Consider the following 26,314-nt stretch of genomic DNA (forward strand, 5'->3'; position numbering starts at 1 on the left):
CACCAGACCAAATAGGATCCGGATTCTACTCAAGATTCTTTTTAGTGCCAAAAAAGACAGGAGACTGGAGACCAATCTAGGATCTCAACCTATTGAACAAATTTGTACAACAGACACAATTCTGGATGGTCACAGTTCAGTTAATCCTTCCCTTTCTAGAGAAGGAAGATTTGATGTGCTCTATAGATCTTCATGACATGTATTACCACATAAAAATGGACAAACGCTCCAGAAGATATCTCCACTTCTGACTAGGAGCCAGTTATTACCAATTTCAAGTGCTACCCTTCACTCTCACCACAGCCTCCAGGGTGTTCACCAAATGCATGGCAGTCATAGCAGCTTATTTGAGACAAAGGGATTTTGGGTGTTTCCATATCTAGAAGACTGGCTCCTCACTGCTCCCTCCAGACATCTATTGCTTTGCACCATAGACTTTGTTCTACATCTTGCCAAGACACTAGGCATTTCAGTCAACAAAGAAAACTCACAATTGACTCCCGCACAGGATCTGGAGTTCATCTGAGCAAGGTTAAGTACAGTATCCTGTGTAGCCTCCTTTCCTCTCCACAGACTGCTGAAACTAAGATCGCAACTTCAGGTAATCATTTCCCAAAACAAAGTTTCTGCTTGTCTGGTACTACAAGCTCTGGGAACCATGGCAGCAATGATAATTTTAGTTCCTCTAGTGAGGTTTCACATGAGGCTGCTTCAATGGCTCTTGGTGTCAACAATGCTCATGTCTAATGCACCCCATGTCCCATCCGATCTTGATAACAAATCACTGCAAAAAGGATTTATCTTGGTGGATGAAGCCAGAAGAGATTATATGGGGCCATCCCTTTTCCCTCTCTCAGTCCAAGGCCATAGTGACCATGGACGCTTCCCAGATAGGGGGGGGTATTTTCTGGCAAAGACTGTCCAAGACACTTTGTCCATGCAAGAGGTCAGTTTGTACATCAATGTCCTAGAATTGAGGGCAGTGCTTTTAGCAATGCAAGCATTCCAGGCTGTCCTTTCTTTGGGGACAATTGCAATCCAATCAGACATGTCTGTAGGCTGGTATATCAACAAGCAGGGGGGAACCAAGTTCTACCCTCTATGTCGGGAAGCTCTAAAGATTTGGCAAAGGGCAATTGTTTCCAACCACTTTCTGATAGCAAAGCATATCCCGGGGAACTCCAACATGATTGCAGACAAACTGAGCAGATGTATCCTCCTGCCTCACAAGTGGTCTCTCAATACCAACGTAGTGACAAAGATCTTTTGTTGATGGGTCAGTCTTGCTGCGACCTGCTCAATTCTCCCATAAACCACAAATGCAGCAGCTACTTTGCCCTCATCCCTCCTTGCAGAGAGTCCCTTAGAGAGACACTTTTTCTCGATTGCCCCCCCCCCCCTCGGGCCTCCTATATGCCTTTCCCCCAATTCCACTGATCTCCCAGTTTCTGAGGAAAGCCCAATGGCTGAGAAGCAAAGTGATTCTCATTGCACCTTACTGGCCCCATCAAGTCTGGTTCCCCTTTCTTTGGCCTCATCTGGTTTACCACCTGTGGACTCTGGACCCAGGTCTGGACCTACAGTCTCACCCTCAGGGTCTGGTGCATCCCAATCTTCAAAATCTCAAGTTGACAGCTTGGTTTCTCCAATTCCAGTAATTGCCAGGCAGAATAACTTGTCCTCTCCAGTGCAAAAGATACTTCTGGCCTCCCATAAACCATCCACTAGGAAGCTTTATTTTGGCAAATGGAAAAGATTTTCAATTTGGGTGTGTACAGACCGCATAGACTCTTTCTTGGTGTCAGTTAACAAGGTCCTGGAATATTTAGCTACCTTAAGCCAAGGTAGTGCAGCAGTTAGCATTGTCGCCTCACAGCAAGAGGTTCTCTCGTTCGATTCATGGCTGGAGCACCTTCTGTGTGGAGTCTGCATGTCCTCCCTGTGGTCAAGTGACATTAAAGACATGCAGGTAGGTGCGAGCATGAATGGGCATACCTTCATTGAAGGTTGGGCGTCGGGCTGGCAACTTGGCACCGTAAAATCCACTGCCAATCATGAGCAGACCGGAGTTCCGCTGTGGTGACCCCTAACCGGGAAAAGCCAAAAGTTCTTGATTTGAAATGGGAGCCTCTATGTCTACAATTAAAGTTCATTTGGCTGCCATTTCAAATTTTCATAATGAGTTTGATGACCATTCCTTGATGTCTCATCGTCTATGCAAAATTTTTCTTAAAGGCGCTCTGCATTTAAAACCCCCTTTCAAAGACCCTGTAGCACCATGGGATTTGACCCTAGTCTTACATAGGTTCATAGGTAGGTACTAGGCTATCAGCCCTGGGGCCTACATAAGCCTAGCCAAAAAGGTTCCCTGGCTTTCACCACCCAAGAAAATTATTTTCCTGTGCCCCTGTCGAGCAGTGCCACAGAAGTGATCCCCGGGGAGAATTTTCTATTTCCCATCCAGTCATCAAGATTTTTCTTAAAGAGGGCAAATGAGGAACTTTACTTGACATGAATGGGTAGTTTGTTCAAGAGTATGGGGAGTCTTTGGGGCAGGATTATATCCCTCCAGCATGTTCTGTTTGTTGTGGTGACAAGGTTTAGGTCCCTGAAGCATGTGGTTCAGAGAGATTGGGATTTCTTTAAGTATAGCATGTCCAAAAGCTCTGGGTTTGACATAGCTTTGTATGTTAGGCAGAGATTGCCTCTGAGTAGGCGGTATGTGACGGAGTAGAGCTGGAGTTTTTTGAGACGGTCTGCGTATGGCATCTGTTTGAGGCCAGTAATCCTCTTAGTGAGGTATTTCTGTGGCCTTTCCAATTGTTGTAGGTGTCTTGTGAGATACATCCCAAACGGGGTATTGTACTCTATAATGGGTCTGATGAGGGATGAGTAGAGAGGAACAATGACCTCCTTTTTTCTAGAGGAGAACCCTTTTGTGATGAAGTGTGCCACGTAGAAGGCTTTCCTGACTACTGTGGCAATGTGGTTAGCAAAAGAGAGACTACTGTCCACCTGTGTCCCGAGGTCTCTTACCACACTTTCGATGTTTAGTGAGCTACCGCCTATGTGGTGCTTCATGAGTACCTTGTTTTTCTCAAAGGGGATGACAATGCACTTCTTGGCATTAAGCTTGAGGCCATGACTTTGACACCAAGCATCTGTCTCTGTGAGGCCCTTTTGTAGAATGTCTACATCATTAGGTCATTCTATTATGGCTCCCGGTTTGCAGTCATCTGTGAACTTTGTTAGCCAAAGACCTTCTGTGTTGGCCTGCACTTCAGAGAAGTAGATGCCAAACAGGAGAGGACCCAGGACCGAACCCTGTGGTACTCCACTCATCACTGGCCTGAAGTCGGACTTGGAGTCGGCTACTTTTACTGTGTGGGTTATGTGAGCCAGTTGGCCACCCATCTTGTGACATAGATATTTATGCCCAGTTTAGTGAGTTTATCTATAATTCCAGAGTGGGGGATGGTATTGAAAGCCTTGGCGAGGTCAAGATAGGCTATGTGCACTACCTTGCCCTCATCTGCGGCTCTGGTGACTGCTACAAAGAAGTCAATCAGGTTTAGTAGACACGATCCACCTTTTACAAACCCAAACTGAGTGGTGTTCAGGGTTTGGAGGTTACCTATGTTTTTGTTTATAAGCTCCAAGATGATACATTCCATGGCCTTGCAGACCAAGCTCGTCAGGCTCATGGGGCGGTAGTTTCTGGGATCTGTGGTGGCACCCCCTTTGTGGAGTTCAACAGCCCTTTGAGCCAGCAGCTACTTATGACCTCAAGTTCTTGTCTTAAAGGGCCATCTTCATAGTAGCTATCATGTCTGCTAGGAGAATTTCAGAGTTACAGGCTTTATGTGTGAATCATCCATATATCATTTTTCACAAAGAAAGAGTATCACTCAGAACCAATCCCACTTTCCTTCCCAAAGTGGTATCAGAGTCTAATATCAACCAGTCCATAGATTTATCAGTTTTCTTCCAAAAGTTTATAAACAAAGGAGAGTACTGTCTACACTTGTTGGATGTCCACAGACAATTAAGTTTTTACTTGGACAGAACAAAATCTTCTAGAAAATCAGACCAACTATTTCTATCATTTTCAGTACCCAGATTGGGCAAGCCTATATCAAAGGTCATTTTGTCAAAATGGCTAAGAGACTGCATTACCTTTATATACAACCAAAATAAACTCAGGCTATCAAATACAGTTAGAGCTCATTCTTCAAGATCTGCTTCCACTTCAGTGGTCTTCCATTCCAAAGCTTCTGTGGAAGACATATGTGCAGCTGCAACTTAGCCTACTCCACATATCTTTATCACTCATTACAAGTTAGACATGGTCTCCAGGGGAAGAGAATCTTTTGGCTCTATGGTGCTCAGGAATATCCTTCCTTAGGGCTGCCTGGGATCTAAAATAGCTAGGGACTATGTCCCATCAGTCAAGAATGAATGAAGATTGACAACATCAGATAAAGAAGTTATGTTCTTACCATAACGTTCCATCTGTATTGTTGATCTTCATTCATTCTTGACATCCCACCCTCCTGCCCCCTCAAAAGGACTCCTGGAGGTTTGGACCTAGTCCTGGGATGTTATAGGGTTATACCTTGGACAGGGCTTCTGTATTTTCTTAACTACTAGGCAAACTTGATCTAAGGTAATGTGAAGAGAGGCATTGTGGGTAGGGCCTTAGCTTGAGAGTTTTTGGCTGGGCTGAGATATGTATAATGGCCGAGTCGGTTCCGAGAGGTCAAAACCGAACCCATCAGTCAAGAATGAATGAAGATTGACAACACAGATAGAATGTTATGGTAAGAATATAACTTCTTTTTATTCAAACAAACCTTACTAGATTCAAAATATTCTCAACTGCTTCTGTATCTTTTAAGATACTTCTTAGGACTATTATTCCCAAATCATGCTTTATAGAAGAATATAAACTAGTAATATTTGCCGTCACAAAACTAAAGCATTCATCACACTAATCTCCTGCAAAAAACGTGCACTATCTGTTACATAACAGCGGTGAACCAGTACAAAGGCATATCTAAAACTAGACCTACTCTTTCTAAGGGTCCACCCATATGTGATACGGTGGGCCTTCCTGGTGCATTATCCTTATTTTATGTACCTTGGGAAAAGAATAAAATAAAATGGTAATTAAGAATTATTCATAATGAACTATTTGCCCATTCTATCTGTAATTATACTTTTCCCTACCCAAGAATCAATCAAATTCTGTGGATGCTTATGTATATCACATTATAGATTAAAATTCAACTTCTCATATTCCTGTTAATTATGTAATGATCTATAACACATTTTTAAAATATATTTCTCTCAACATAATCACTATATTCCCACCCTTATCAGCTGGTTTAATAACCACCTAATCATCACTCTTTAATTTTTTAAAACTATTTTAGATTCACAGCTCTAGTTCTTGTAGTTTTTACATAAAGAATAAAAAATTGCCAAGGTTATTTTTTTCAAATGCTAATCTCATTCCCTCTGACAAGGATGGAAAAGCTTTTGAAAAGTTTGGAAAGAAGATTTATTCTCCTATCATTTTAACATTCACAATCTAAAATTGCAGGCTCATGTTAATTTTTTTCTTCTGTCCATTGAGAAGAAAATTCCTTGAATGTCGCTTTAGTTTCTGCTTCTCATATAATTAAACATGCTTTAAAGTGTTCTTATGATGCTGCTGATACTGTCTGAAGGGCTGCTTTGTCTGGGTCAGTCATGAGAAGATTTGCCAGTTTACACTCTCAAAACCTCCCTTGAAAATGTTAAAACTAAAATTTTAAACTCTCCCCAGACAAGGAAGTTCTATTTGGCCCTTCTGCTGCTGAGGAGCTTAAGAGGTTGGATGAGAGGGGAAGTTATTGAAGGGTGATCCAAATCTTCCTACCTTCCTTTTTTTTAAGGCAAGTATAAAATGTCCTTCTACCTTAGCTTCCCTTTTCAAAAAGCAATTCAAGCAGCAAGGTGCCGACAAACAAGATTTGCAAAAACAATGGCAAGGAGGCTCCACAAAGTAAAGAAAAGCCTCTCAAAACCAAGGACTGTTCAGAATATTTAAATTACTGTTTGCCTTGTCAGCTCCCCCACTCTGTCAGTCTGTTCTTCTTTTAATCTATGTCTTTGTCTGTGGCACCATATTGTTTCAGATAATGGGATCTAAAACCCATTCTGCAGGGGTACACTTCCAATTGGTTTACCTTGCCCTGTAAACCAAATATCCCTATTTTCACCAGTTCTGGAACAAACATTATGTCACGGAGTCATAGAACTAATGCCTACTTCCCAGATAGGCATAGAGTTTTTATTCAAGGACTTTTCTGTTTTCAAAGAAAAAGGGCACTTGGAGACCTGTGCTAGACTTCTCCTATTTTCCATTTACTAGCGTTCATGGTAAAGCTAGACGTAAAAGATGCCTATCACCACTATTCCCACTGGCAAGCATCTCTTAACAATTTCTGTATCTGGCTTATACCATCACTTCCTTCTTTTACTCTTTGGACTATCTACTACAAAGTATCTGGCTCCAGTATTGCTTACTACAGACTCCAAGGCATTCACATTTTTCCATATTTGGAACAATTGCCTTATATTTTCACTCTTTATCCAATTGTCTGGAGTATTTGACATGGGCTCAGAATAAATGCACAGAAATCTTCTCTTATTCCTTCTCACAGAGTAGTTTTCCGTGGGCTGCCTGCTAGTTTCTACCCAGGGACAAGCTTTTCTTCTTCCAGACAAAGTAGAGATGTACCAAAAGATCTTCCTGAATTTTTCTAATCAAAATGTGGTATCTGCCAAGAGATGTCTCCAGATTCTGGGCTACATGGTTTCTATGATTCTTATGATTCCTTTGGCCAGACTTCCCATGAGAAAAATTCAGTTATACCTCATTGCAGTCTGGACTTAGCACCTAAACCCTTATCTTTTCAGATCCCTGTATTGGGGTTTGTAAGGAGAGAGGCTGTTTGGTGGGTAGACTCATTTTTTGGTCCCTTCCGACTTCATTGTTACTGGCCTGGCCCACGATACTCAATGTCTACACCAAGTCTACCAGCAACTCTCCAACCCACCAGACTTGCTCTGTTTTTTTTTTTTTTTTGCTGGAGCCAGTTGTGGATCCTGGGAGCTCAAGTCATCTGTGCTTCTGTCCAGGGGGGATTTTTTTATGACCTACTGACTTCCCTTTCCCTACCACCTCTCTCATTGTTTTTAAGTGTGAGGGCAACTCACCTCTTTGGACTATGCCCACTTAGGAGCTTATCAACAAACATCCTCCCCACTGGGATGCTCATCCCTTCCCTGCCGTTCTGTCTGGGTCTGCTGGACCACAGTCAGGGCTTTATCACTCTATGCCACTGGATCAGCACTTTGGTGGGTAGACTTATCTCAGAATTCAGGTTTCCCATTCTCCCATCTGCCTTCTCTTTAGTCTGTCACAACAAATGCTTTGGTTTCCAAGTGGAGGTGAAAGTGCAAGGTCCACATAACAAACACTGCAGACAAAAGCACACGAATGTCAAGGCAATGATAGCAGTTATAAATGCTTTGAATGCCTTAAATCATCTCTGAACTCCAGGACCTTTGCAAGTTTTCACAGACAACACCACAGTGATATGATACATAAACAACGGGGGGGGAGACCAGATCTTACCCCCCCCCCTTTTAAAACTTGCTATGATCGCCTGGGAGGTAGCAACTCAACTCAGTTTGACTCTTTAGGCATCATGAATTCCATCAGAGCAATTGTAGCTGACAAGCTAAGCAGGAGCAAGGCAGACCCTCATGAATGGGAACTTCACCCTGGGGGTCTTACAAGAATTGATACAACTATGGAAACATCTCAGGTTTGCCTCCACTCAAAACAGACAACTTATGAAATTCTATTCCAGGTCCCCTTGCAAACAAGCCTGAAAGACAGATGCCTTCTCATTCCCAAAGGCAGGAATGTTTCTCTGTGCTTTTCCACCCTTTACATTGATATCCAAGTTTATTCTAAATATCCAGAAGAACTCCCCAAAGATTGGGCTGATGACTCCCTTTTGCCCACATAACAGTGCTTCTCCCTTCTTTTGAAATTTGCCAGTAGCAATTACCACAGGTTTCCAGAGGCAATTACCAGTCTAGATTTACTCATATAAAACAGGGGTTTGATACACCCCAAACTGGAAACTCTTTGATTAACTTCTTGGATGACAGAATGTTAATACCTTTTGGGTACTCTTTAAGTGGACATGCAGCAGGTACTGGAGGAGGCTAGAAATCTGCTGCTAGGAAATCATATTTGAAAGTGGAAAAGATTTTTTAGTGGGTGCCATTCCAAGAATCAAGAACCTTTTAAGGCCCAGCTACCTCTATTTCTTCATTAACTGTGTAAATTACTGTCCTCTGGTCTTTTTTACTCACATATTAAGGTTAATTAGTCGGGTCTATATCAGAAGAGCGAATGCTTAAAATAACAAAAGTTCTTCTATCGAATTTAAAAACGCGAAACCTTAAAATGTTGCAGGAACAGATCAGCGACTTTTTCCCTAGGGAAAAAAATCACTGATCTAAAAAAACAAAACAAAAAATGTACAGGCAAAATAAAGTGGGGGGCTTCACCCCCCTCACCCCCCTCCCAACTTAAAGATATCAACTCCGAAATCACACAACAGTGGAGAAAACAAAGTCTGGAGAACGGCCCAGTGAATTTTTTCCCTGGGAAAAAAAATCAATGTTCCATGCCTTCGACATTTTCAGGTTTCACGTTTTAAAGTTCGATAGAAGAGCATTCCCTATTTTAAGCGTTTACTCTTCTGATAGGAACCCTAATTTGTCTACCATTTCAGCTTAAATGCTCTTGAATCCCCCCTTTCTATCTGTCCTGAAATCAAGCAGTTTTAGAAAAGAGGCGGCTCATCCTTGGGATTTTCACTTTGTTCTTGAAACGCTTTCTGCTTTCCCATTTGAAGCAGCTCATCTAGCTGATTTAAGATTCTTAACTTGGAAGACTTTTTTACTCATTGCTCTGATGTCCACTAGAAGAGTATCTGAGTTACAAGCTCTTATCATGAGTCAAGCCTACCTCATATCTCTCAAAGATAGGGTTTCTTTGAGAGTTGATCCTTTTATGCCTAAAGAGGTCTCACGATTTACTTTGAACAAGTCTGTTAATCTCTCTTGTCTTTTTTCCTAAGCACAAAAACAAGGGAGAAAAATTCTTCATACTCAATGTCCACGGGCAGTTCAGATACTATCTAGACAAAACTCAGTCCCCCCGGAAAGCTGATCAACTGTTTGTCTTCTATTAAGGTAAGAGGAAAGGACCAATTAGTGTCAAAGCAGACAATTTCTAGACAGTTGTCTCTTGCTGTTTCTTTTTGCTGTTCTCACCATAACAAGACACATCCAGGCAGAGTTAGGGCCTATTTCACTAGAGTTTGACTTATTTGGTGGCTTTCTAGAAAGACGTGGACTCTAGAAGTATTCTAGAGGCAGCAACTTGCTCCTCTGCACATTTTACAAAATGTTACAAATTGCATTCCTTTTTCATGTCCAGAACAAGCTTTGCTAGGACCATTCTCCAGGGACTTCTAGATTTTTAATTTCTACCTCCTCCCCTTTTGTTTCTTTGCTGTGGTAGTCTACCCAAACAGCTTAGGCTATTGCAACAGTGATGTAATGTTAAATTTACTACAGCTGCATATACAATTACTCTTGTTTTATATCTCCTAACATTTTCTTTTCTCCTTTTATGGCTGTTGCCTCCCTCCTTGTGCAAGAAAGCTCTGAAGCTTTTGACACTTTAACCACCTTTTGTATGGGCCTTTGAAAAGCTAGCCAGTTGCCCATATCCTTGGCATGATATAACCTAAATAGATTAGGCTATCATAACAGTGATCTATTGGAACAGTTGCTGTTATAAGTTTACTTATGCAACTGTACAGTCCCTACTAAGTTGTTATTGCTAACTTGTATTATGTTTTAACACAAAAATAATGAATTAGAGAGATGATTTTTGCCTAAGCTTTCTCCTTCCCACAATGCACAAAAAGTTCACAGAAAATAGAACATACTGCCCTACCCTCTCACTTAGAATAGCAGTATTCGGAATTACTGCTTACTTTCCAAATTTCTGAAGAGAGTAGCAATAGCGTTTATAGTAACCCTCTAGTCTGTGATGTTTGTCACATTTTAAATATGATGTAATGACCCATTTTTTATCAGCAACAAAACAGTGCTTAAATTAGATTTTCTATAAAGCTGAGAATAATCTAGCTGCACAGACTCTACCACATTCATTGTTTCAGTCAGAGATAAGTTTTGGGAAGCATACTATTTGTTCAAGCATTTATAGGTTTATAGGTTGGTACTAGGCTATTGGCACTAGGGCCTATACAAGCCTAGCCATAACAATTCCCTGGCTATTTCTTCCCACAGTATTTACTTCCCTGGACCCCTGTCTAGTAGGGCAACTGACATGATCCCCAGGGTATATTTAATATCTCCCATCCAATCATCAAGGTTCCTTTTAATGAGGGCCAAAGAGGCGCTCTGCTTGATATGTATGGGCAGTCTATTCCAGAGTCTGGGGAGTCTCTGGGTCAAGAATAAGTGTAAATACTGAGACCAGTCCACCAAATAAGAACAAAAAACGCCACTTCCTGTCTCAGAAAAAACGAGCTAAGCACCAGCACGACACCAGTAGTTGCAAACACAAATACTTTAATCCAATATAACTGTTGAGCGCTTTCATCCACTAGAGACTTCGTCAGAACACATAATAAAATGACTTCTATTCACTTAAATACGTTATAGTTCATCACATGACACACATCCATTAATTTTTTAAAGTGCTAGTGCTAAAACCAAAAACCTTCCATTTATCTGGTATATAACATCAAAACCAGAACATACAACCTACTATATTATACATGTACATTAAAATTAATGACATTACCTTTAAAAAAATCACACATTCCCATTGTTGTATTAAAAAACTTCAGTTTAAGACTCTAAAAATTATTTTAACCTATTCTTTTGTTGTAATAAAACTGGATAATTGTGAAACAGTTACCTACTGTTGTCTAAAATAGGTTTAATGGAGACATGCTCATTGATTCCAGGGTACGTAGAAGCATTTAGTTTAATCTGCCACCTGACTTCCTTGTCACTGACCATCTTTTTAATGTCCCCTCCCCTTACATTAGAACTGACAACTTCCAGTATGCCAAAGGTAAAATTGATACAATCCTTACTCAATTTTATGTGTTTCCATAAAGCATTATTTTCATCATGTTTTTTAATGCTATATTGATGGTCGTAAATCCTATTGCGTAAACACCTAATGGTCTTTCCCACATAAAAACAAGGGCAGTGGGTACAGGTAGCCAAGTATATCAAATTCTTAGACCTGCAATTCCCCTTGTGGAAAATTATTCTTGATTTATTGTAGTTTTGCAAAACCATCTCCTGAACACCTGTAATATATTGGCACTGTTGACAGGTGCCACATTTAGTTGTACCCCTACCTTTACACCTGTTATTCATCTTATTATATTTCATCTCCAATAGAAACTTCATGTTAGGCCCATTTCTATGTACAAACAGTGGCTCCTTCCCTACAATATCCCATAACCTTTTGTCAGCTTTAAATACATTCCAATTCCGCTGAATAATGCTTTTTATGTCTCCACTATAGGGTCCATGTTGAAGTATACAGGCCTTTCCATATTTTTTCATGGTATCCTTGTCGCTGCTATTTACGTTATTCTGTTTTGTACCAGATACAGGTCCCACTCCTAGGAGGGGTTTGAACTTTATACCCCATTGTTCCCGGACATAATCCCTAAGATCATCTATCATACCAATAGGGTATCCTCTTTCAACAAAGTAGGATCCTATTTTTACAAGTTCAATGTCCAAGTCCTGTTTATCCGAGGTCATCCTGGCTGCTCTAATAAACTGCCCTTTAACTATGTTCCTTTTCTAGGCCCAAGGATGACTACTGGAAAAATGCAAATAGGAATTACTGAAAGTGTGTTTCCTAAAAATATTGGACTTGAAATTGTCTCTGGGTCAGAAACCTATCCCTCCAGCATGTTTTGTTCACTGTGATGACAAGGTTTAGATCCCTGGAGCATGTGTCTCTGAGGGATTGAGATTTTCTTTCTTTCTACATTCTTTCAGCAGGTGCTAATGCTGCAAATTAAAATCACTGAAAGACATTTTTAACATTAATGGGGTTTACCATAAACTCCACTGTTGTGTGATCATGCAGTTGGAGGGTGTGGGGATCAGGGAGCTTCCTCACTGAAAAAAAAACTGCTACTTTTGAGTTTCACTGAAAGTAGCTTTTATTGAGTTTTCACAGCTTTAAAACTCGCTGAAAGTTGCTTCATCAGATCAACATGGTTCTCAGGTTTTGCAGCTTTCCAATGGAAGATGTTTATAAGGTTGCCTGCAGGACACACATATCTATTCCAGCAGTCCTTAAAATGGATATGACAGGTCTCATTTCTCATTTGACTGCTGAACCAGCCAAGGTCTCCCCAGCTGCCTGTTCAGATAAATAATCTTTGACTTCATTTGATTTAATGCCCTCTGATTAAGAGAGAAAATGGTTAGATCTTCAGGGCAAAAGGATGCCTCTTTCTAATAATCTAGCCTTTAAAATGTTAAGTTATCAAGGCTATATGCTGAAATTTATTTTACAGTGTGTGTACAGTTTGAATGATTTTGCTGCATCCTTACCTGCACAGCAGCTAGAGACATAATGTCGATACTACAGAGCTCTCTGTACTGTCTTTAAGGTGAACTAATTACTAGTTTTGAAAACATGAAGGAATGTAATTGTTTTATGACTTCCAGCATCTGCAAAAGATCTAAAGACTATGTATTTTCACAGGTAGATGCTAAATACTGCTAGCTTCCAGCAGTGCGGGTTTCACCTGGGATAGAGTCAGAGGACAAGAAATAATGTCATTCTGCAACCTATCCCAGCAGTGATATTTGAGATATTAATTTGAAAGTCTCTTTGAGAGACACAGCATTCTGTAGTCTGTTTTGGACCTGACAACAACTACAAGAACCATTCACCACATCTGCCTTGCTCTGATGAAGTAAGTTTGTAGGGAACAGCACAATGCTCTTAGATATAATCAGGAATATAGTAAAGCTTAGTTTAGATATTTTTTCTTTATTTTTTGAAACTGTCTTGCAATGTTGTTTTAAATATTTCCTGTGGTTTTAAACTCTGATGTAACTGTGAATATATATTTAGTATTGTTTTGTTCTTTTATTATTTATTATTAAATATATTTATACCTTTCATTGTGGCTGATCTTTGTGAGACATATTTAAGTTTTGAGAGTACTTGCATATTTATTTGGTGACACTGTGGGCCGCTCCAAATAGCTTTGCTCTTGGTCAAACTACCATTTGTATTAATATTAATATTACACAGTAAGAATGGGCACCCTTTGTTAAGGGCCTTAAAGTAGCTGATAAGAGTTGGCTGCTGGCAGTGATAACTACCTTATAGTCTGGGCAAAAGGAGGCATAACTAGTAAACCTGTGCTGTGTGTGTGTGTGTTAGTTATTGGAGATCTGTGGTCTCTGTGTGCTCTTAAGGGAAATTGCACTTGATGCAGAGAGCTGTATCTGTAACTACTATGTGTGTACCTTGTCATTCTCTCAGTGTACGTCCCTCACTGTTGCCAGTGGTGAGGATTGAGGCTCCCTGATTACCGGTCCAGTGTTGGGTCATCACAAGGGTATCTAGAATGTTTCATGTACCCAAGTTCTCCTCAAGCAACATGTCTTTCTTCAAGGGGCAGAACAAACAAAAATTCCAGCCAAACAAAATTCAGAGATCCAAAAGGAAATGGCAAAAGGATAATTCTTTAAAAGCAAACAAGAGGGGTTCCTTTCCAAAAAAGGATCAAGCCCCTGCAAAGGAATGACTATGTTGAGTCACAAAGCACCCCCCCACCTGTTCTTGTCTTCCTACATCTCCCAGGCTCTCTCTCAACCCTGTAGCCAGTTTGCAAATAGTTTCTCTCAGTCCTGCAGCCTGTTTGCAAATAGTCTCAGACAAATGGGTTCTGAGGATAATTTGGAGAAGATACTTTTGGCAGTGGATATAAAATCCTCTCACTTTCAGGGCAATTCCCCCACACCCACCAGACGAAACACAGCTGTTTCCTTCAGTGCTTCATCACATGGTCAAAGCAGGGGCCATAGAACCAGTGTCTGTAATGCACAAAATAAAAGGATTTTACTCCAGAATCTTTTTACTGCCAAAAAAGGAGCACCCCTAAAGACTTTGATTTGTCTTTTCTAAACACATTTGTAAAAGTTCTGAAATTCAAAATGCTCACCTTACAGATGGTCCTAGTGTTGCTTCCAGACCACTGTTTTATGGTGACTCAAGATTCCAAGGACACATTCTCATATTCATATTGCTCCCAATTCCAGGATTATTTTGCAATTGGTTGTACCTGGCTTACCTTATTAGTCCTCTTACAATACTCTTTTGTCTATCTACTGCACCGTGAGCGTTTACAAAGTGTCTGGCCCCAGTGGTTGCCTACTGTAGAAACCTAGGCATCTACATTTATTCTTATTTAGATGACTTGACGATTTGTGCAGATACTGTATCCACTTGTTTGGAGTCCTTAGACAAGGTCATAGCCCTCCTTTCCTACCTGGGCTACTAACTGAACCTTCAAAAGACTTTCCTTACACACACACTCAACAAATTGTTGCCCTGGGGTGTTGGATAGGCACAGTAAAAAGGATGGCCTTCCTACCAGAAGACAAAGTTCTGACTTATCAGGGCATTTTCTTGGACTTCTCTCTTCTACACATGGCCTCAGCAAGAGAGTTCCTCAAAATTCTAGGCCCCATGGACCCTCATGGTGCCACTAGCCAGACTACATATGAGAAAAATTCAAAAGTACTTGAAGAATTGTTGGACCAAGCACCTACATCCATTGGATTTACAGGTACTAATACTGGGATTTGTGAAATGGGAACTGTAGTGGTGGAGGGTTCAACTGTCTCTAAATCTTGGACTCCCTTTCTCTTGCCAGACTGTAATCCAATCTGATGGACTCCTCAGATTTTGCTTGGGGAGCAGTGTCCATGGGAGTTCACCTGCAAGGCTTGCAGGGTCCTCTGGACACATCAAAGCACATAAACAAAAAAGAGATGCCAGTAGTGATTCTTGCTTTAAAAGTTCTTCACCACTTATGGAATCTGGGTTCTCTTCTAGTGGTTATAGACAAGACTACAGTGATGTGGTACCTGAACAAGCAAGGAGGTAGAAGATTATACCCCCTTTGCTGGTTGGCAGTGATGGCCTGGGAGCTGGTTTTACAGCATCAGCATTCTCTGACTCTTCAGGCCTAAAACACAGTGGCAGACAGTGTCTTCCAGGTCTTGATCCAGATGAGAGGTGTACCTAAATTAGAGATGCCCACCTCTTTTCAAAACAGATGACTGAAAAAAATTCAGTTCAAGACATCCTTGCAGCCATGCTTGGAAGACAGACGCTATATCATTCCCAATGCTGGGAAAGTTCCTGTATGCATTTCCACCTTTTACAAAGATTCCAAAGGTACTTCTAAAGATTCAGAAAGAATTACCAGAAAATCATTGTGTTAACCCCTTTTTGGCCCATACAAAGTTGGTTCTCACTTTTAATGGAATTGCCCAAGGGCAATTACCACAACTTCCTCACAAACTGGATCTGTTCACACAGCATCAGGGCAAATGGTACACCCCGGCTTAAAGCAATTGCAACTGACAGCCTGGATTATTCTATTTTTATACCTTTTAGGCACTTGTTCCATAAGGATGTGCAGCAGATATTTAAGAAGACAAGAAAACCTGCAAATAGAAAATCTTACCTTCACAAGCAAAAGAGGTTTACTAGGTGGTGCCTAGCAATAACAGAGGTCCCGAAAGGGTTTCAACTCTCTGGTTTTGAAATATTTGTGAGAGCTATTTAGAAATGCTTCTACCAAAATACATCATGCGTCAATCTCAGCTTGTGTGCCCATGGATCCTCCTCTTTCATCTCTTTTTTGGGTGAAACAGTTTATGAAAGGAGTGTTGCACATGAGACCCCCTTGAAAGCAAAGTCCTTTTCCTCCCTGGGATCAACTTTTTTTTTGAAAATTTGACCTTACTTCTATTGAACATGCTTCTCAGGCTGGTTTATGGTTCACTGCATGGAAGACTGTTTTAATCATTGCTCTGACATCTACAAGGGAAGTCTCTGAAATGAAAGCTCTTATGGTGGACCAACCCTATCCATTTTTTCAAAACACCAGGGTTGTGTTACTCACTAATCCATCATTCATTCCTAAAGTTGTTTTTGAATTTACCTTGAATCAAGCCATCAGTCTCCAACTGCTTTATCCTGATCCAAAAAAACAAGATAAAAAAAGATTCTACACACCTTGGATGTGCACAGGCAGCTCAAGTACTACCTTGACAGACCAAAGCCCTTTAGGAATGCTGAACAGGTGTTTGTCTCCTATACGGGGGCTAAGAAAGGTCAACCTGTCTCTAAGCAAACTACTGCATGATGATTGTCCTCTGTTATTGCTTTCTTTTACTCCCAGCATGGTAAATCCCTTCCAGCCAAGGTTAAGTCTCACTTGCCCAAGGCCTTATCCTCTTCCATGGCATATTGGAAAAAGGGGGAATCAAGAAAATTCTAGAGGCAGCAACCTGGTCCTCTATTCATACCTTCAGAAAGCACAACAAACTTGATTCCTTTTCAACATCCAGAGCAGGTTTTTCTAGGAAAATTCCCCAGGGGCTCCTTGATCCTTATCTTTCCATCATACAGGTAGAGCAAATTTTGGGAATCTAGCCAAAATTCCACTGAGGCAGAAGGAATGATGAACATTGTACAGTTGCGTAAGACCTACTTACCTGTATCGGGTTTCTCACTGCCTCAGTGACAGCACCCACCCTGCATCCCACAGACTGTGCATAGTTGAGGTTTGTTTCAACCTCTTTGATTCGGTTGTTGCTAGATTTGGTCTTTATATGGTACTGTGATTTGTTATGGAAGTTACTCTTACCAGATGATTCTGGCTTCAAGTACTTTCCTCTCCTTCCCTGTGGAAGCAAAATAGCTTGATTACTCACTTCCTATGACAGCTGAAGGCTTCCTTCTCAGGATATCATTGTTTTAACCCCTTTTTGGCCCATACAAAGTTGGTTCTCACTTTTAATGGAATTGTCCAAGGGCAATTACCACAACTTTCTCACAAACTGGATCTGCTCACACAGCATTAGGGCAATGGTAATCAGCTGTCACAGAAAGAGAGATGGAGGGAAGTCTGAACTTTTGAAAGCTGGCTAGTCCTAGATTATGTTGTCAGATAACCCAAAATGCCACTGAGGCAGTGAGTGAGGAAATAGAGCATCTGCTGTTACAGGTAAGTAGGACTTAACACAATTGTACTTTCATTGGAGGTTACCGCTTGATGCCTCATGTAACACACAAAGGAGCCTTTGCTAGCCAACAGCCAATTCACAGTGAACAAAAAAAATTGACCAAAAGGCTATAGAAGGTTAGAGCACTACAGCTGAACAGCAGAATCAATTTACCCATGAGAAAAAGGGTTGTAACTGCACTGTCTATTAACATTAAAGTATTAGAATGTACCACATTAACATTTCTGTTTGAGATGTTGTACCAAGTGAAATTTGTGGCACAAGGAACCCTAAATAAAGGAATGATTAGCAAAAGTGACAGTTAACATACCTAAAAAATATATATATCATGCACATAGGTATATGTGAAAATGGTCACCATTCCTTTGAGAGTTGCAACTTAACGGGACAGTGAATTTTATGATCACTAAGTGAACATATCTTCAGTAAAATTTCTAACAGAAAGCAGCTGTGTGTGTATATCTCTTCACTTTGATTATCCTTTGTCAAACAATGGAAATTCAAATATATTACGGCTAGTCCTAGATACTTTCAGTCCAATGGGCCTTGGAAAAATTATATGGAACATAATAATATTCTATAGAAGTGTGAATTTTCTCATTCTAAAGACTAGTCAGAGATATCAGCAGTCTAAGGCTATGAACAAAATGGAACAGAATGTGAAAAATATTCTAAAATGTGAAAATTTCAGATCAGCAGACTGTTACTTATCCAGTCCATCTAAGAATGTGTGTGTATGCATATAAGTTTGTGCATATATCTTCTTTATAGTAGGAGGGATGCCAAATATATAAGTGTATTTAAAAAGGGACACTACTTGAGAGATATTAGTCAGTGAATACATTTCTAACATTAAGCAGCTGTATGTACACTTATTCATTCAATCATTCTTAATGACATGTATTCTGGAAACCAGAATACACACCTGACAATACAGTTCCTCACTACTTTAAAACATGTATATATTAAATACATTGGAACCAACAGATGAATTTGTCCATTGTTAACAGCCCACATTTTTTAAACACTTTTTATTGATTTTCATGAAATAAAATAATACAAGAAATAGGATATATAAATATGCACAATATTTGTCTTAAAAACATCATAACATGGAACAATAACTATTTACAATATCTATAACAGATATAATGTCATTGCTGTGATTACATTTTATCTAGTAGTTTTCAAGCTTCAACCAAGTTAATTTCTTATGTGTTACCTTAGTAGTTCTTTCTGAAATAGTTTGCAACTCCCTACTACATACAAGTTTAGCTAATAGTAAACAATTTGTAAATGATAGGATTTTTTTACACTTCCAATTTGACGTAATGATTTTTCTTGCAATTGCAAGCAAGGACCAAAGAAGGTGCACCTGTATTTTGGGGGTATGTGTTGGTATCGGTGTATTAAACAGTACTAATGAGTCAGATACTTCACACTTGTCCAACCACAAAACATTTATGAAATTTCTGAACTCTATCCAGAATGGAGTTACTATTTTGCATGTAGGAAACATGTGTACCCAATCTGCACAAAGTATTTCCTCACATCTCCAACATTTATTAAGATTATTTTTTTATATCAAGTCCATCTTATCTGGGGTAATAAAGCCCCTATGGATGTATTTCCAAGTGAAGATTTTCCAAGAAGGGGATGATGTTGTGCTACTAATTTATTTAAGTACTAATTCTTTATCACTATCTGAAAAAATGGATTTGTTTTTTCTCTCTGTGAAATTCCATAAGGAGTCCTCTGGGATTTGCATATTGGTTCTTAAAGATTTATATAAACTTGACAATGATAGAATATTATTAACATGCAAAGTGTTTATTTCACAAAGGAGAAAGTATTTTAGGTAAAGGTGTTGTGCTGGTGATATGACATATTTTGAATTCATTAACTTTGTATTCTCTAAATATTTGTATGTTCAACCAGTTGTTGTGCTTTATATTATACATGGCCATAAGAGTACATGGTTCATGGATATTATTATTGCAGAGAAAATGGTGCCAGAAAACTAAGCCATTTTCTTCCATTACTTTTTTTTTAGATACGTTGAAAGAGTCCAGACATGTCTTTGTGTATGCTATGGGAAATATTAAGCTTTTTGTCATATGATTTTTGTTTATTATATTTTTAAAATTATCTAATATATAATTAGTGAAAAGAGAATTTTTTAAATTCTTATTGGTATTGTAGAAATGTTCTTTGACAACAAGGAAGTTTTTTTTTATTTTCTGAGAACATATTGTCAATATTTGTGTCTATGTCAGATAATAAGATACTTACATCGAGATTTTTCCAATTAGAACTATATTTGGAGTTTAACCATTGGCTCATCACATTAAGTATGGTCCATTCCACATAAAGTTCTAAATTTGGGAATGCTATTCCCCCATCTTTCCAGCTTCTGTAGTGCCAAGCATGGCTGATTCTTAGCTTTTGAGGAAACCATAGGAAATTTATTAGCATAGAATGTAGTTGCTTCATTAACTTTTTGGATGGGGAGGCAATTAAAGTTTGGAATTAGAACAAAATTATGGGTAATATGATCATTTTTATTAATGACAGTCTTTCTTTTATCATGAAATACATTTTATTCCATCTATTTAAAAATTCCTTGACTGTGGATAATAGGTATTTGTAATTTGTTTTTAAAGTATTATTCCGGTTTGACTTTATGTATATTCCTAAGTGCTTAATGGTGTCATTTGCCCAGTTAAAACTGTGTTTTCTTAGTAAAGTGTTTACTTTTCTATTTATTAATTATGTTTCTGTTTTGGTGTGATTAAAGCTTAGGCCTGAAACCTCTTCAAAAACTTGCAGGGATTTTGTTATATGATCTATAGAGGAATCTATAGTTCCAATTGTTAGCATGACATCGTCCACAAAAAGTTGTATTTTAGAAATGTAGCTTGGACTAACAGAAAATCCCCTTATATTAGAATTTGCTCTTATGAAGTTAGCGAGAGGTTCTACTGACAGGGCAAATAATAAGGGGGAGCCTTGTTTAGTGCCTTTTAGGATGTTGAGTGGACCTGATAAAAAGGCGCCAATTTTGATGCATGATATTGAGTTAACATATAATCTGTTAATTATATCGATAAAGTCGGGAGAAGTTATATACTTCTAATACTTTAAATAAATAGGACCAATTTATAGAGTCAAAAGCCTTGTTTAAGTCTAGGCTAATAATTGATAGTTCTTTTTTTTTCCTGTTAGCATGATCTACTAAGGAAAGGAGACTGATAACATTGTTGTGTACTCTTCTATTTATTTGTTACCCATCAGTTGATTTAATCTGTTAGCTAATATTGATGTAAAAATTTTATAGTCCACATTTAACAGTGAAATGGAATGACACAAATCTACTATTTTGGGGTCTTTATCCTGTTTTAGGATAGGGGAAATCATGGCATATTTCCAGGAAGGGAATGAGCTTGTCTTTTTTTTATGAATTCCTCAAAAGCTTGTAAAAGTATCTTTAATGTATCGTCTGTGAGTACTTTATAAATTTCTCCTTTTAATCCATCTAATCCTGGGGCTTTATTGTTCTTAAGGCTTTGAATCCTCTCTTTTAGTTCACTTAATGTTATTGGTTTGAGAAGTTTGGTATTCTGTTCTATTGATAGTTTGTTGCCTATGTTCTCATTTAAGAAGTTATCTTTTGGGACGTTGTTATTAATATTTGAATTTGTGTTATTTATTATTTTGCGATGTTTTCTGAATGTCTCAAGAATATCTTCTAAATCTGTTACAATTTTAGTTTTAATTTTAGTTTCATCAACAATTTCCCTTATATGTTTAACATTTGTTAAGGTTTTTGATTTCACAGCTAATCTATGCATGTTTTTGGGTTAACAGAGTGCTGGACAGAGGCACAGGGAACTAATCTAAGGGGGCGGCGAAAGCCAACACATTCTGGCTAGGCTTATAAATGCCTTTGGGCAGATAGCCTAGTACCTACCTATGAACCTAAGACTGTAATTTGATTCTTTCTAAATTTATTGCCACTTTGTGATTAAGAATTTCCATGTAATCAAGGTTTAATTGTTTCAGTCCAAATAGCCCACATTTTGAAAGACAAGAGTTCCATATTTAGAAAACATATGGATGAAACCTCAAGGAGCCTGTCTTGATTTTGTTTTCTTCAAAATACTGGCAAACTCCTTTGCATAAAACTTATTACTTGAGCTATCCTCGACATTGTAAACTGTCATCACTGCAGCTGGAACACATTGTATAAGACTTTAATGCAGCTAATATTTCAGGTTCTGCTTGCATTTGGCTGACAGTTGCTTTAACAATCTTTTATTTTCACCAGGAATGCCTAAACCATGCTTTAAAAACCAACAATACATCAACAGATAAACATTTATCTTGAACTGCATAACAAAGTGAAAAAAACAAATCAGACAGCACAAAATAAACCACTGCAGAACTAGCCAAATCAAATACCAAACAAAATCCTCAAAAATTCTGCTCTACAATAAAAAACATTCTACAACCAGGACAAGTCAGTACATCTACCCTATCAACCAACAAAACTAAAAACAGTATATCAATACAATTCAATAAATATTTCAAAGAAAACATAGTGGTCCTTACTAATAACAATTACTCTACAGCAGATTTTCCCTGCTTAAAATCAAATCAGAATAACAATAAATTTTCCTTCTAGCCTGTTCCCATTGATACTATAAAAAATACCTAAAAAAACTAAAACCAACGACACTAGCATCACATCAATTACCAGCCGAATATCTTAAAATCTCTGCCAAAGCCATCTCCTACCCTATATCCATTCTCATTAATAGATCCATCTCTGAACAAAAGTCTCACATTATCCCATTGCATAAAGTTGGGAGCTCGACAGTACTAACTACCATCCCATTGCAATCCTATTCCCCCTATCCAAAATCTTAGAAAGATGCATTCATTCTCAATTACTTAACTATCTCCTGACTAACAGTCTTCCTTCCAATACTCAGCATGGTTTTCAGCCAAATCATAGCACTACCACTGCTTTGATGGCCTTTACTAACAAAGTAAATCATTATAGAAATGAAGGTAAAATAGTTTTATCCATATTTATTTATTTAACATTTGTTTACCTTGAAAGTCCGACTTGGAATGAAGCCAATTTTTAGCAGCGGCCCAGGGAGAAATGTTCCAGATGTATGTCGTTGTATATTTCTTGATCCATCCAAGCCTTTTGACACTGTTTCACATAACAAACTCATTTCAGTTCTATCAAATTTCAGTCTTAGCCACACCACTATAACATGGTTCCAGGATTACTTAGCCGGATGACAGCAAGCAGTTAAATGGCAGCAAAATCTCTCTCCCCTCCTACCAGTCACTCAAGGAGAAACACAGGGTTCCATTCAGGGGCCCCTCCTCTTCACCCTATTTACTAACAACCAACATACTGCTACTACACATGCATCCCTCATCCAGTATGCAGATGATTCAACACTTCAACAACTACAACATATAACCCAACAATCATTCTCAGAGGTAGAATCATGGCTAGCTATTGCTCAACTCATTCTTAACCCAAATAAGACAAAGCTCATGCTTTTTCAACCCACTAAAACCAATGCCTCTCTCATCCTTTAATATATCATCAACAAACACAATCATTTCTCCCGTTACCCATACCAAGCTTCTTGGAGTTGTCATAGATAGTAACATGAAATTTGACATACACATGGCTCACTCAATAAAAAAGTTCATAAAAAACTAGGATCACTATATAGACACAAATAATACCTCACAAATAACACAAAAGCAACCATCGCTAGAACTCACCTAGTCTCCACACTTCTATATGCCTCATCAATACTCACCAACATCAAGAAATCAATCTAAGTAAACTCGAAACTTGCTACAATAAAATGGAGTTGTCATAGATAGTAACATGAAATTTGACATACACATGGCTCACTCAATAAAAAAGTTCATAAAAAACTAGGATCACTATATAGACACAAATAATACCTCACAAATAACACAAAAGCAACCATCGCTAGAACTCACCTAGTCTCCACACTTCTATATGCCTCATCAATACTCACCAACATCAAGAAATCAGATCTAAGTAAACTCGAAACTTGCTACAATAAAATTGCAAGGTTTGCTACGGAATCTACTTACACATCTCATCACTGCCTAACACTAAAAAAAACTCAGTTGGCTGTAATCGTCCAACCTCCTGGTATACAATCAACTGACCATAACTCACCAATTAATCTACCAACCAGACAAAATTCCTGCCCTCCTTAACATCCTGCAACCATACTCTGCCAACCGAGTCCTTCGTTCTAACAAAAAATCACTATTAGAGACACTACTAAAGCTAATAACACTGCTGGAGAAGTTCTTTACTCTCACTACATAGCTAAAGAATGGAATTCTCTCCTGATAAACATAAAAACTAACTCTGTAATAACAAATTTATAAGACAGCTTAAAGCGCATTTATCCGAAACTTGGTTATACTCTTGTTGCAACCCAGGCTAAGAACACACAACCTTTCAGCTAATCAGTCTTGATTTGGTAAAGATTACTACAAAACACCTACTTCCACTAAATTCATACCTCAAATGTGTTCCTTCAAAATAGGGTATAAGTTTGCTGTTACATTTTACACTATATCTTTAGTGACTCAGACTGTTATTACAGAAAGCATGTTACTCTAATAAAAAAATGTTATATGTGATTTCTACTTCTATATCTATTCTAAATACTCATCGTTATGATTGTTGTTACAAAAACATGATACTGAAATTATACAAAATCTTATATGCGATTTTTACCTCTATATCTAATTCAACCACTAGACCTTTTGTATAACAAACCTTGGTACCATCTTTGTATAAATTTCTGTCATGTTTTTGTGAAGTTTTTCTCCCTGGGTCTCCACTGAAAAAGGATAGTTTATCCAGTCAGACTTTCCTGGTAAACAAATGTAAAATAAATAAATAAATAAAAATGAGGTGATAGTAAACAGTTCAGGTTCATGGATTTATAGGTAAATACTAGGCTATCGGTCTGTAGACTATTACAAGCCTAATCAATAACTAGAGGTCAGAATCAAACCCTATATCTTAGATCTGTGAGGTTAAGGCCTTAACCATTATGCCCCCCCCCCCAATCTCCAAAAGAAAAAACTCTGGGCTAGTCCAAGATATGAACAAATTAGAGCCAAAGACCAAATCTGCTGTAAACTGATAGAAGTTCAATGAAAAACACAAACTGCTGAGAAAAAAAATTTTATAAAGTCCAAGATATGAACCCAGGACTCTACCCACTCAAAGCAATGATCACATCCCTGAGGCGTAGTTTATAGGAGTTGTTCTGTCAGACCTGCATAATGTGAAAAGGGAAAATAGGAACATGAATGGCAAAAATGGGTTTAATCTTTCAGGGAAGATTGAAAAACATCAGAGTAATACTAACAAAGCTAAGGAGATTTGCCAAGCTGTAAGAACTTTCTTCTAGTCTCTCTCTCTTACTTTTTTTTTTTTTATTTAGAATAGAAACAGAATTTAAACAAACACTAATATTAAGAAGCAGCTGCTCACTCTTTGGTGACCATCATAACCCCCCCCCCCAATTATAAGAAGTAAGAGAATGAAACATTACTTTCAAGAACGACATTGAGTTTTGGGGGAAAATGTATATCTTTTCCAATAAACAAAGTGGGCCTACCTTACTGAAACTGAGATTTTGCAAGATAAACCTTTCCTTTATGCAACATAAAGGACTTCATCTCAATTTATTACCAGACTACGTCAGTTGTTTCATTTGGTATTGTACTTAGTTGTTTCACATATAGTATCATAGCATAGCATATGCTAATTAAAATTAATTTGTCCTCAAAATTATAATTTTTACTCAAAAATATCATTTGCCATTTTCTATGGTTTATACAACTGCCCAGATTAGGACTGTCCTGTGAAAAGAGAAGCAAGCAGTCATACTCATTTAAGAACATAAAGCCTGACTACTTCAACAATGTAGAGGTCTTAGGAATGGTATGATTCCTCAAGGCAAATTTTGTGAATTTATATACTGTCACATAAAGTGTGAAATACATAGATTATGAAAACCAGTAGGTTATTGCCACTGCCTGAGGCATGCCAACTTCAGAGTGACAAAAAGTATGAGTGTCCAGCAGTAGGTGGCAAAGCCTCTTCCCTGCATAAAATATCAACATGTAAAATGCATTTTCACTATGTACTTGTACCTTGTACAAGCTTGATAGTGTAGGCTATCAAAGTTCCAGGATTCAGAAATATGATCTTCAAAAACCACATTTCAAAATCCGGGACTTTGTCATTTCATAACCTGTTAGGGTAATAAAAGGGACAACATTGCATAAAAAAGCACTAAGTGGTTCAGACTCCTCAGTCAGCAGCTATTAAACTGGCGAGTCAGTCAAGAATGGGTTGATAAAATTTGACTTGTTCAATTTATTACATTTAGGAAGAGCAGTCTTAAGGTCTGGGAGCTGTTAGAAGTATGGTTTCAGTTACAATCAGCAACACCAGGTCCAAGTTTTAAAAAAAGTTTGGGTGTTGGTGATCAGGGCAGACAGTTAGTGAAAGCAGAAAGGCTAACAGATGCTATTTAACTAAAATTTCAGCCAAGTGCTGCCCTAGTAGATGTATGCCAAATACGATTGCTTGGCTTTGTGGAAAACTTCACCTAGTCAATATAAGAATGTATGGCAGTAGCAGAGAGGTTGGCCTCCTTTTTGGGGTTCAAAACTTAAAACATTTGGCTTTGCTAGCGCCATTATAATAGCA

The 26,314-nt window shown here is 38.5% G+C and overlaps 1 protein-coding gene across 1 annotated transcript in view; it reads right to left on the bottom strand.

The window, feature by feature from the left end:
- Nucleotides 1–26,314, bottom strand: part of SEPTIN8 (septin 8) — a 1,286,408-nt gene that overhangs the window by 41,734 nt on the left and 1,218,360 nt on the right. The window lies entirely within an intron of this gene.

The sequence above is a fragment of the Protopterus annectens genome, chromosome 4.part0 (genome assembly GCF_019279795.1).
Source record: "Protopterus annectens isolate FY-2018-M chromosome 4.part0, PAN1.0, whole genome shotgun sequence".
NCBI classification, from domain to species: domain Eukaryota; kingdom Metazoa; phylum Chordata; order Ceratodontiformes; family Protopteridae; genus Protopterus; species Protopterus annectens.